The following is a 13,224-nucleotide window of genomic DNA, read 5'->3' on the forward strand; positions in this document are numbered from 1 at the left end:
TGGTCCCTAAGAGCGGTCACCAGCTGGTCATGCGTTAATCTATGAAAATAGAGAGAGAGAGAGGGAGGAGGGAGGGGGAGAGGGGGAGAGATATTTTATATATTTTATATATATTTATATATATCTGTATATCTGTGTATATATACATACATGTGTATGTATCTGTGTGTGTGTATGTATGTATGTATGTATGTATACATACGTATACATATACATATACATACATACATTATATTTATATTTATATTTATATATATTCTTAAGTTTTCGCGGGTACTTACATGTATGGCATTCAGCTTTGTTCGGGTATTTTCCCCCTTCTGTACAGAAGCCCGATGATGGCAGATGAGATTCTGCCAAAACGTTGCTACAACTTTAAAAGCACAACTACAATGACTGGGAAAATACCCGAACAAAGCTGAATGCCATATATATATATATATATTAGGTGGACACTGGCTGGCTGGCAATCCATGCATCAATCTATGAATCCCTCATCAATTAAATCATCAATTAATCCATCATCAATGATCAAATAATCAATCAATTAATCAATCAATCATCTGGAAATGCTTGTTAGTTCAGCTTAGTGACAATCACCCTTCGCTAGTCGACCGGCGGCTGCCCACTGGGAAGCTTCTGCAAGGCTTCGCTCGCCGGCGCCTTTCCTGCCTTCCTCCTCCTCCTCCGCAGGGACCAGCCCCGGGCCAGATTAGGGCGGGGGCGACTGCACGGGGGCGGATCTCTGAGTCAACTGCGCTGGGGAGGCGGCGGCAGGAGCAGCCGGCGGCGGCGGCGGTGGAGGGGATCGGCAGCCGGCTGGCGGCATGAGCCAGGCGGGACAAAGAACGGCTGATCTCGGCTGCCACCGCGGTGGGTGAAAAAAGAAACAAAAAGAAACCCAACCCCGCCGGGATCGCCTCTCCTTTCCCGGAGATTCCCCGACCTGCTCCGTTTCCAAAGGCGCTCCTCTCCGGTGGCTGCCTGGATCACGGGAAGGTGAGCCTCGGAGAGGCTCCGGATTGACGTCCAGGTGGGTTGGGGATCGCTGGACCATGGCTTCCTGGGAGGAAGGACGCGCCGCCCTTCCCCGATCGGTGGGGAATTGGGGGACGGGGAGGTTGGCGCAGGGCTCTCTCGCCTTGCCTCGAGCATGTGCAGAGTGCCTGGCTGGAGGGGAATCGGGGCTTTGGATCCAGAATCGGCTTTGGCTACCGACGCCAAAGCCTCTTTACCCCTGGGCATCATAGGCAACCAGGTTTCAGGAACAGCTGGCTAAGTCAGGCCTGTTCGGCCGGCCGGTTTCAGACGCCCCTCGAGGAGGGTGGACACCGGTTGTGTGAACGCGATCGTCGGTGGCTTCCTTGGGATTCCCGGCGCAGAAACACCTCGGGCGAGAGGCTGAGCCGCGCGTTGTTGTTTGCACTGGTGGGTGAAAGGGAATCGCGTGGAACAGAGAAGCCGTCGCACCTACAAAAGTATCGGGGGGGCTATAAAAGCGGATGCGGTCCCATTAATCACCCTGGCATTTAGGCCTTTCCAACACCCACCCACCCCTTTTGCCAGTCGCAGAGGGTCCCTAGGGCCGCACCATCTGTTGAATTTCAACGGAGCCTTTTTCCCCACCCCGGTTTGGCTCAGGAAAAGGGAAAGTGGTGAGCAAGGATTTAGGGAAGCCAAGAATTGGTTTTAGCTTCGTGGAAACACTCCCTCCTCCTCGGCAACGTTTTTCATAAACTCCTTTTTTTTTAAAAAATGTAGTTGCATCCTGTTGTGATTCCTGTTGGACTAGAAGACCTCCAAGGTCCCTTTTGTGGAAAAGACAGGAATGGTTGGATTGATTGGTTGAACCTTTCTAGCAGAGATCCAGATTTCAGTTGGCATCAGCTGAACTGCTTCTCGTTTAGGGTTGCCTTGGGACAGTTCCCTGGGATTTGACTCCAGAGGGAGGAACAGGGATTATCTAGGATGGAGTGTTGTGTGATGTTGTGTCAGTGCAGCGGGAGGCACTGTGCCAAAAGAAAATAAACACTATTGTGAAGAAACCACACAGGCTCATTCTGGGATTGATGGTCTGGTTGCTAGGTTGGATTATTTGAATGATGGCTTGTTGACTGGATCTTGAAGGGGCTGAGTTTGCTTGCGGTACTAAGCCAAGATCCAACAATGCACTTGGTTTTAGTGTATTATATCTTGGAAAGAATTTCTCGGTTTAGTACAAATAGCTGTTTAGTTAAGAGAAGCTATAAAAATCCAGGGCTGTAAAAATCCAAATTATCAGTAGAGGTCAGCAAAGAGGTTTTTTTTTTTTACCATCATCTGGTGGATATTTCTGTTTTTATAACCCAGATCTAGTTTTTACATTCAGTTGGGTCACAGGCTCACACATGAAAGGACCAACAGAGACCATTCTAGACTGACTCCTTGGTAATCTATTATTGTGTCATTGCAAGTCTCTGCTTGGAAACTGAGGAAGGCAAATCCTGTTTCCAAAATCTATGAGGAGGTAAGATTAAAAGATACTAAATTCTCACAATATATCTTTGAATCCATGGTGGCATATTGTGGTATTTATAAACCTTGGGCACTTTAAACTATAGGGACTTCAACTCTCAGAATTCCTTGCCAGTAGGGGAATTCTGGGAATCGAAGTTCAAACTATTTGAAGTGGCGAAAATTGAGAAACACTGACTGTCTATTTTGCTAGCCCAGCCTAGCAGGTTTCAACTTCCTAAATTATTATCGAAATCCATTTATTTTGTTTTCTCCTTTTAATTTCCTCTGTTCCCTATTATCAATCTCTTTCAGCACTAACATGGTTTCACCTGAAAGGGAATAATGGGATGTTGGGCATGTCTGTCTGCATATGATTATTACAGTTGTTTTGCTTTTTAATTCAACTCTCAATTAGTTTTGCCTTAAGGAAACTCCAAAACTTTTTCCTTCCACATTCACCACTGCAGATACCTGGAGAAAATAAAATTAGGGGGGTCAGTAAAGAGCAAATATTATTCTCCCAGAGGTGAGGTGGGCCTCCATTCTCTGGTCTTCCAAAAAGGGGTTAAACCATGGCTCTGCGACTTTGTATGGGGAGCCCAAAGGAGTACATGATAGTGAGTTTAGTTAGTGCCATAAGAGCCTTCCCTTTGGCTTGTCAACCAATATTTAACAGGCTTAATGATTATTGCCTCCTTAAAAATTTTTATACCTTTAAAAAAAAATTAACTCATAATTTTAACTTTTAATATTTTACTTTCTTATATACTCTTTTGTATTTCAATATTATTCTGTACACCAGGGGTGTCCAACCTTTCACCTTCCCTGGGCCACATTAGAAGATGAAAATTTGGTTTGGGCCGCACATAAAATAAAATAACAGTAACGATACCTGATCATCCAAAAAAACCATAGAAAACATAGTTAACATATTAAATTTATTTGGAAATGAAGTTAGTGAGATGATTTTATTATTTATTATTATTTATTTATTAAAAAAAAAAATTTATCACAGTTTTTTTATCACAGTTTATTTTCCGGCCAAATTTTGCCGGGGGGGGGAGAGAGAAAGCTCGCCCGCCTCGCGCCTACCTCTCCTGTAAATGGCCCGGCTGGATGAGTCAGGACTGGAAGACAGAAGCAGCAGCAGCGGCAGGGGCAGAAGCCTTCCCCGCCACCGCTGCTGCTTCTGCTGCCCCCGCTGCCGCTTCTGCCCCCGCCGCCACTTCTGCCCCTGCTGCTTCTGCCCCCACCGCCACCCCCGCCGCTTCTTCCCTCGCCACCGCTTCTGCCCCTGCCGTCACTTCTGCCCCGCTGCCACTGCCCCTGCCGCCTCCACCCCGCCACCGCCGCTTCTTCCCCCACCACCGCCACCGCCACCCCCGCCGCTTCTTCCCTCGCCACCGCTTCTGCCCCTGCCGTCACTTCTGCCCCCGCTGCCACTGCCCCTGCCGCTCCACCCCCGCCACCGCCGCTTTTCCCCCACCACCGCCACCGCTTCTGCCCCGCCGCCACTTCTGCCCCCGCTGCTGCTTCTGCCCCCGCCGCCGCCACCCCCGCCGCCGCTTCTTCCCCCGCCACCAGCAGTGGCAGCAGGGGCAGAAGCAGCAGTGGTGGGGGCAAAAGTGGCGGCGGCGGTGGGGGCAGAAGCAGCAGCGGTGGCGGGGAAGAAGAGCGGCAGGGTGGCGGTGGGGCAGCGGCGGTGAGGGCAGAAGCAGCAGCGGTGGTGGGGAAGAAGCGGCGGTGGTAGCAGGAGTGGCGGCGGGGAAGAAGCGGCGGCGGGGGCAGCAGCGGGGGCGGAGGCAACAGCAGGAGGTGGCGCTCTGACGGCGCCCGCCTTTTCTCTTGCTGCTTTGCCTGACGCTCCCTCGCCCCACCTTGCGCCTGCCTCTCCTCCTCCACCTCGCTGGCTCTGGCACGAAGGTTAGGGTGGGCACTGGGCTGCATTACGAGGTGACCTGGGCCGCATGCGGCCCGTGGGCCACAGGTTGGACAAGCCTGCTGTACACCATCCAGAGTCCCACTTTGAGGAAAATGGGAAGGGGATTAAAATGTGAAACAGGAAGGAAGGAAGGAAGGAAGGAAGGAAGGAAGGAAGGAAGGAAGGAAGGAAGGAAGGAAGGAAACCAGGCAGTTGATTCAAAGAAGAAAATAAAATTACTGCAGTTCATGAGAAAGACACTTCTCTTTAGAATGATTTTTGAAAATGAAATATTTATCGAAAGGAAACACCCTGGCCTAAAGGAAACTGTTTTTTTTTTTTCCTGAATTTATTTTGCTGATGGACAAACATGTCGAGATTTAGGCTATAACCCTGTTTCTGCTGTTTGTAAGTAAGCCTCTTTGAAGTCAAAGTGATTGACTTGGCAAGCATACCCTTAGATCAGGAGTTCCCAACACCCTCCCCCCCAGTCCATGGATTGGCGCGGGGCCCTCTGGTCCACAGAAAAACCTTTCTCCATGGAACCTGTCTCTGGTACCCAAAAGTTAGGCGGCCACTGCCATCAATATTATTACAGGTAGGTAAATCATGAAGTGAGCTGGAGTCCTTGCGAAATTCATTTGTTCCTTGTGTAGCTGACAACCAACACTCGGTGTTCCTGAAGTCCATTTGCATCTGAAAAACATCCTTTCACAACTTTACAGCTTGCTTCTTCTCATGCATGGTCCTTTGCAAGGAACTTCAGTGAACATACTCCAGGTGACGTGTTTGGGACAGGTTCTGGACAAGCTGTTGCAAGTCTTTTCCTGAAGGACGAGTTTCACACGCTGCCGTTGAAGTGGCTTGACAAGCAGTCTGGGGTGGAGAGAAGAAGGAAAAACCTCTACAGCTAAGGGAGTGAGAGGTCAACCTGATTTGCAAGGAGATCAAAGGGAAAGTTGGGTCAACTTCAGAACTAGAGGACCTGATGAAGCCGGAAGCAAACCAAGAGGAGGGAGGAATTAGTCATTTGAGGCAGGGAAGATAGCGAGATAAAGTACAACTGGAGAATTCTCAAATACAGCTCATCTGCCTGGAATCCACACAATATAATGGACATTAATACAATTGAGCAAGTCCAGTGGTATTTTACGAGAAGAGTCCTCCACTCCTCTGCTCACAATAGAATACCTTATGCTACCAGGTTCGAAATTTTGGATCTGGACAGCCTAGAACTACGCTGCCTACGGTCTGACCTAAGCTTAGTACACAAAATTGTCCGCTACAACATCCTACCAGTCAAAGACTACTTCAGCTTCAACCTCAATAACAGATGGGCAAACAATAGATACAATCTCAGAGTAAACTGCTTCAAACTCAATTGCAGAAAACACAACTTCAGCAACAGAATGGTCAATGCCTAGAACTCACTACCTGACTCTGCTGTAACCTTAAACTGTCTACCGTGGACCTCACTCCATTCTTAAGAGGTCTGTAAGGGGGTATGTGTAAGCGCAATAGCATGCCTACGTCCCTGTCCTACTGTTCCCATTTATTTGTCCTCATTTATTATGTATATACTTATACCCGTTTATACTTATATGTTTATATGTTATGTTCATACTTATACTTGTTTTCTCATACATGCTTGACAAACTAAATAAAATAAAAATAAAACAAATACAGTCAAATCCGTCTTTGGATGCATTCCATTTGGTAAAGAGGAAGTGTATTGAAATGTACTTTGAGGGTGTGGTGGGACATTTTTATTTCAAGTGATACCTAAGTGGAGACGATTGTAAGTAGATGTTTGTGTGGGTGTGTGCTAGACTGGTAGATTTGCACAAATGGCAGGCAAAAGATGCAGCTTCTTGAATTTCCTCTTTTAAGGAGAGGGCATAAAATGGAAATCTCTGGGAATCTCTTGCTTGTGATGTTCGCTTTCGCTAGAGAGTCATTCCCAAGTACTAAGAACAGCAATCTGGCAAATAGCAAAGTAATACAGCTAATTCTTGATTTACAACCACAGTTGTGCCCAATGTTTTTGTTGGGAAGCAAGTTTTGCACCATTTTACGGCCTTTCCTGCCCATGAATCTCTGAGTGAATGTCTGCAGTTGTTAAGTTAGTAAAACAGTGGTTAAGTAAATTTGGCTTCCCCATTGTCTTTGCTCATCAGAAGGTCTCAAAAGAGGTTTGCATGAGCCCAGGACACTGTAACCATCGTAAACATGAATCAGTTGCCAAGTGTCTGAATTTTGATCACGTGACCACAAGGATGCTGGAACAGTTGTGTGAAAAGTGACAGTCATATGTCACTTTTTTCAATGCTGTTAAAACTTCAAATGGCTACTGATAGCTAGCTAGATTAGATAGACAGATAGATTGTAGAAATATAGAGATATAAAGAGATAGATAGATAGATAGATAGATAGATAGATAGATAGATAGATAGATAGATGATAGAGATAGAAATATATCGATCGATCGATCGATAGATGGTAGGTAGGTAGGTAGATGATCAATAGATGATCGATAGATGATGGATGGATGGATGGATGGATGGATGGATGGATGGATAGATGGATGGATAGATAGAGATAGATATCGGTAGGTAGATAGATGATTGATGGATGGATAGCGATAGAGATAGATTGATAGATGACAGAGAGAGATAGAGATAGGTAGGTAGGTAGGTAGACAGAAAATAGGTAGATAGATAGATATGATGGAGGAAGAGGGGAGGGAGGGAGAGAGAGAGTGTGTGTGTGTGTGTGCGTGAGAGAGAGAGAGAGAGAAATGAAATGAAATGAAATGAAATGAAATGAAATGAAATGTTGTAAGTTGAGGACAACCTGTATGGGAAAATTGCTTAAAAATTTGATCCCATGCTGGCATACTTGAAGGAAAACCTTCTGAACATGGTGGGATGCATTTGGATAAGTGGATATTGGATGGGTTGGAATTTGGGGGAATTTTTCTTAAAAGAAGGGATGATGCCTGCATTTTGCTGTAAAGGAATTGTGTCATGTTGTGTTAATGCTGAGCTGAGAATGGACACTTGGGACAGAATCCATCTTGGCTGTGAGGATTTCTTTGTGGTCTTACATCAGTTCCACACGTAAGAAAAACAATAAGAGTGTTGAAAGGGACTTTGGAGGTCTTCTAGTCCAATCCCCTATTCAAGCAGGAAGCCCTATACCATTTCAGACAAATGGTTGTCCAATCTCTTCTTTAAAAACTTCCAGTGTTTGGAGCATTTACATCCTCTGGAGGCAAGTTGTTCCATTGTCAGGAAATTTCTCCTTAGTTAGATTGCTTTTCTCCTTGATGAGTTTCCACGCATTGCGTCTTGTCCTGCCCTCAGGAGCTTTGGAGAATAGCTTGACTCCCTCTTCTTTGGGGCAGCCCCTGAGATATCAGAACACTGCTATCATTTCTCCCCTGGTCCTTCTTTGCATTAAACTAGACATACCCAGTTCCTGAAACCATTCTTCATATATTTTAGTCTCCAGCCCCTTAATCATCTTTGTTGCTTTTCTCTGCACTTTTTATAAAATCTCAACATCTTTTTTTTATATTGTGATGACCAAAACTGGGTGCAATATTCTAAATTAGCCTCCACTACCTTATAAGGTTGTTGCATGGTGAGTGGAATACAATGAAGACAGTTCTTTATCTAAGTTATCTTCAGCTTCTGGAAGGAAAACAGGATACACTCCTTTATCATAGACCCCAAAGGGATTTTTGGTTTGCTGTGAAAAAAAGCCTTGCTTTTAACTTGTTATTCTGCTTGCCTGTCTGTCGGTTCTGTCAATACAATTCAAAACAATGAGATGCTCATTGTTAAGCCTCTTGGATTGTTGACAAAAAATGGACAGAAGTAACCAGTCTCATTGCGATGCTGTTGAATTTGAGTCCTTCTCTTATGGCTTCCTCTGTTGGTGCAATCCCCTTCTTTTTTAAAAAAAATAGCTTCACTTTGTTTTTCTTATCAGCTGCATTTCTGGATTCAACAGCCTTTCAGTTTTGTTTATTTAAGCTGAAATTATACTGCTGCCTGAGCAACATTAAAAGGAAGGAGAAGTATTTCTGCTTAGTATCTTATTTAACTCATGGCTGAAACATTGCTTTAAATTACTTTCTCATCCTATAGAAGATTCATGGACCTTGATATGCTAGATAGAAGGAACTCTGTTGAAATCTCTTCTTAAAAACCTCCAGTGATAGTTTAGTTTAGTTTACTTTATTGTCATTGTACCTCCTACAATGAAATCAAATCAAATCACTACCTTCAGTGCACACCATGACCATGAAAATAAACACAAACACACACATCCTTCACCCTCTACACATTGAACATAAAACCCCTGACACCGCACCAATACTGCACTATACAGCAGAATTCAAAAGAACTACTGCCCTGGGATAGAAGCTGTTTTTCAGCCTATTTATTCATGTCTTTTATTATTCTGTACCCTGCCAGATGGTAATAGTTCAAAAAAAAGGGTTCCTAGGATGAGATGGATTTTTGAGAATGTTTTAAACTTTCTTAAGGCTGTGGGAGCTATAAAGCTCTTCCAAAGAGGGGAGAGGGCAACCCATGATCTTCTGGGCAATGACGTTAACCTTCTGGAGTGCTTTTCTATCTGCCCCTGTGCAACTGGCAAACCCTACACAGGTGCAGTAAGTTAAAATACACTCTATGGTGCAGCAGTAGAAGGTCACCACAATTTTTCATTCAGTTGTTGTTTTCTAAGAAGTCTCAGGTAGTGTAATCTCTGCTGGGCTGTTTTGACCAGTGCTGCAATGTGAGCACTCCAGGTCAGATCCTCTTTTATGGGAACACCCAGAAACTTAAAACTGGCCACTTGCTCCACTTGGTCTCCATGGATAAGCAAGGGCTGGATGTCTGATCTGTTCCTTCTATAGTCCACTATAAGCTCCTTGGTGTTAATGGTGTTGAGGACCAAGTTATTGTCTCCACACCACAAAAGCAACTGGTACACCTCATCTCGGTAGGCAGACTCATCCTCATCAGAATGGAATAGAATTCTTTATTGGCCAAGTGTGATTGGGCATACAAGGAATTTGTCTTGGTGTAAATGCTCTCAGTGTACATAAAAGAAAAGATACATTCATCAAGAGTCGAGAATCATAAGGTACAACACTCTATAATAGTCATAAGGTACAATAAGCAATCAAATTATACCAGGAAACAGTCAATATAAATTGTAAGGATACAAGCGACAAAGTTACAGTCATACAGTCACAAGCGGGAGGGGATGAGTGATAAAGAGAGATGAGAAGATTAATAGTAATGCAGACTTTGTAAATAGTTAAACAAGGTTGAGGGAATTTTTTGTTTAGCAGAGTAATGGCATTCGGGGAAAAACTCCTTGTATCTGGTGGTTCTGGTATGCAGTGTTCTATATCATCATTTTGAGGGTAGGAATTGATGTTGATAGGAGCACCCACAACTTTCTGGAGGCAAGCTGTTCCCCTAAACCATTGATCAGTGGAATGGCTTGCCTCCAGAAAGTTGTGGATGCTCCATCACTGGAGGTTTTAAGAAGAGATCGGAAAATCATTTGTCCAAAATCTTATTGGGTTTCCTGCTTGAGCAGGAGGTTGGACTAGAACAGGGATGTCAAACAGGGTTTCTTCGAGGGCCGGATCAGCATTGTAGTTCTCCTCTGCGGGCCAGGGGGCCAGCAGGGGGCGGGAAGGAGGCCTCTTGCAGCACTCTGCTGGCCAAAATGGAGCTCAGGGGGTCTGTGCTCGCCCCCTGCACCTCATTTTCACCCTCTATGGCCTCCCGCAGCATTCTGCCAGCTATTTTGGGGGCCATTTTTTACCTGTTTTTGGCCCACTTTCAGCCTCATTTTGGCCCCATTTTCAGCCTGTTTCCAGCTTGGTTTTTGGCTGCATTTTTGGGCTGTTTCTCAGGCCATTTTCAGGCCGTTTTTCAGGCTGTTTTCAGACAGCAGAGTGCTGCAAGAGGCCATGGCGGGTGAAAACGAGGTGTGGGAGGCTGCACACAGTCCGTTTTAGCCGCCAGAGGCACCAAGGACCGATCCTTTGATATTTCCACACTGGCCCCATGGGTCGTATTTATGCACCCCACGGGACAGATCTGGCCAACAGGTGTTGTGTTTGACACCCCGGGACCAGAAGACCTCCAAGATCCTTTCCAACTGTGATTCTGTATTCTAAAATCTCAGAAGATGCCGATTGGTTTTCAGGAACAACCATTCATCCTGGAACAAGCCAAAGTAGTGGTCTAGTTCTGTTCCAAGAAGATCTTGGGTTCATGAGACAGAAGAGACCAATGAGGACAAGTGATAAATCATCACAAATTACATAATTGTGATAGATGTTGGGTCTGACGGGTGGGATTTGTGTCGTGGTGTCTCAAAGACTTGCTGTGGATGGCCTTGTTTGATCCTCTCCATTTATCCTTCAGCTGTGGAATGTCCTCTCTGCAAGTTGGAATGGCTTTCTTCAGATATGGTCCTAAGGTTCTAGGGCTGAGATCCAGTTTGGTTTGACCCAGTTTAGGTTTGAATCTCCTTAAGAGAAGCTTTTAAAAAGTAGGGCAGGGGGAGAATAAGAAAGGATCAGAAGAACGGCTGTATCCTTTTTATGAAGTGAACCAAACTGTACTTGGTCACTCCAGTGGTGGGATTCAAATTTTTTTACTACCGGTTCTGTGGGCGTGGCTTGGTGGGCCTGGTATGGCTTTCTGGGCAGGGCTTGGTGAGTGTGGCAGGGGAAGGATACTGTAAAATTTTCATTCCTTCCCCACCCAACCAATCTGCTTTCCAGCTCCGTTCTCCTGTGCAGGGCAACAAAAGAAGGCCCAGCCGATCAGCTGGGACTCGGGAGGCAGAGAATAGATGGGGGTTGGGCCAGTCAAAGGTGGTATTTGCTGGTTCTCAGAACTACTCAAAATTTCTGCTCCCGGTTCTCCAGAACTGGTCAGAACCTGCTGAATACCACCTCTGGGTCACTCCACTTGGCCACTAGATGGCAGGAAAGAGATGTAAAACCTCTGACCTTTGCAGACATCTAATGGTCATTTGGAAAACTACAACCAAGATCTAATGGTCCTACATTTTTGGCTGTCACTGTTATTTTGGGTCGATAATCCAAATGCTTGGGAAAGCATTTGCACTGGAGTCCAAATTTTCTATATAAAGGGGAATTTCTGTAATACTGTACTATGACCCTCATTCTTTCCCAGGTAGTCTACATGCAGTAAACAGATTCTCTTGGGCTTTCTACCTGGTTATTCCCTGTACTGGTACAGGCATTCTTAATAACAGTACAGTACCAAAATAGCATGTAATGATTGACTTCCCAATCTACAGATCTTGGATCCCCTGGTGGTCTCCTATTGAAGTATTATTTAGGTTTAACTTGGTTTTAGCCTTGGTCAGGATCAGGAAAATTCAAGAAAGACCACTGGAAGTCGGGTAGCATATAAATTTATTATTATTATTGGTAGGTTAAAATGCACTATCTCAGATAAAAGTTAACAGAAATGTTGGTTTTGATCCTGGTTCTATCAAGATTATTGTTTGGTTTGTTCTTGTTGATTACTGTATGTTACCGCAGTGCGGAGGGAACATGCCTCTTAATGCAACATGTTGCTTAAAATTAGCCATTACAGGACAATTATGGACAGTAATGGAAGGCATTTGTGATATGAATCTTTCCTTTTTCCTCATTGGAAAATTCTCCTTTCTCCTCTCTCTTTTCATCCCCTCTTCTTTCCTTCCTTCCTGCTTCCCTCCCTCTCTTTCTTTTTTTCTCTCTTCCCTTTCCTTCCCTCCTCCTTCCTCCCTCCCTCCCCCCTCTCTTTCTTTGTTTCTCCCTTCCCCTTCCTCCCTCCCTTTCTCTTTTCTCCCTTTCCTTCCCTGCCCCTTCCTGCCTCCCTCCCTCCCCCCCTCTTTCTGTTTCTTTGTCTCTTTCTTTGTTTCTCCCTTTCCTTCCCCATCTCCTTCCTCCCTCTCTTTTTTCTCCCTTTCCTTCCCTCCCCCTTCCTGCCTCCCTCCTTTCCCCCTTTCTATTTCTTTGTCTCTTTCTTTGTTTCACCTTTTCCTTCCCCCTCTCCTCCTTCCCTCCCTCTCTTTTTTCTCCCTTTCCTTCACTCCCCCTTCCTGCCTCCCTCCTTTCCCCTCTCTGTTTCTCCCTTCCCTTCCCTTTCCTTCCCTTCCCCCATTCTCCCTTCCTTCCTTCCGCCCTCCTTCTCTTTTTTCTCCCTTCCCTTCCCTCCCCCTTCCTTCCTTCCTCCCATCCTCTCCCTCTCTCTTTCTTTGTTTCTCCCTTCCCTTCTGTTCCCTCTCTCTCCTTCCTTCCTTCCTCCCATCCTCCCCCTCTCTCTTTCTTTGTTTCTCCCTTCCTTCCTCCCATCCTCCCCCTCTCTCTTTCTTTGTTTCTCCCTTCCCTTCTGTTCCCTCTCTCTTCCTTCCTTCCTTCCTTCCTTCCTTTTCCTACATAATTAAGAGACCAGAGGGGCAGTCTCCCCTGGGGGGGGGGTCTCATCTCCCAATTTCCACTGAGCTAGAGGGATTAAAAAGAAGCCTTCTGTGGGATCACATCTCTCAATTTATATTCAACTCCAGAGCCACTTCAAACAGAGCATAAAATCCAAGAAGATGCTCAAAGAGAAACAGTGAACAATGATGAATAGGGAACAGATGTGCTTGTGATATGCTGTGGGCTTCTTCAGAATTTCTACACTTAGAGGAGGGGTGGGAATTGGGCAGGCTTTCCTTATCATGCTTCAGTTTGAAAATAGCAA

At 45.4% G+C, this 13,224-nt stretch overlaps 1 protein-coding gene across 3 annotated transcripts in view; it reads left to right on the top strand.

The window, feature by feature from the left end:
- Positions 1-811: 811 nt before the first annotated feature.
- Positions 812-13,224, top strand: part of ARHGEF15 (Rho guanine nucleotide exchange factor 15) — an 83,713-nt gene continuing 71,300 nt past the window's right edge. The window contains exon 1 of one of the 3 annotated variants that reach the window (XM_026720586.2): positions 812-1,033. The gene's annotated coding sequence lies outside the window, so the exon portion shown is untranslated. The remainder of the gene's footprint in view (positions 1,034-13,224) is intronic. The other 2 variants (XM_087915906.1, XM_087915905.1) reach the window with 2 other exon arrangements.

Source organism: Pseudonaja textilis, chromosome Z (genome assembly GCF_049901715.1).
Source record: "Pseudonaja textilis isolate UNSWEBS1 chromosome Z, rPseTex1.2, whole genome shotgun sequence".
NCBI classification, from domain to species: domain Eukaryota; kingdom Metazoa; phylum Chordata; class Lepidosauria; order Squamata; family Elapidae; genus Pseudonaja; species Pseudonaja textilis.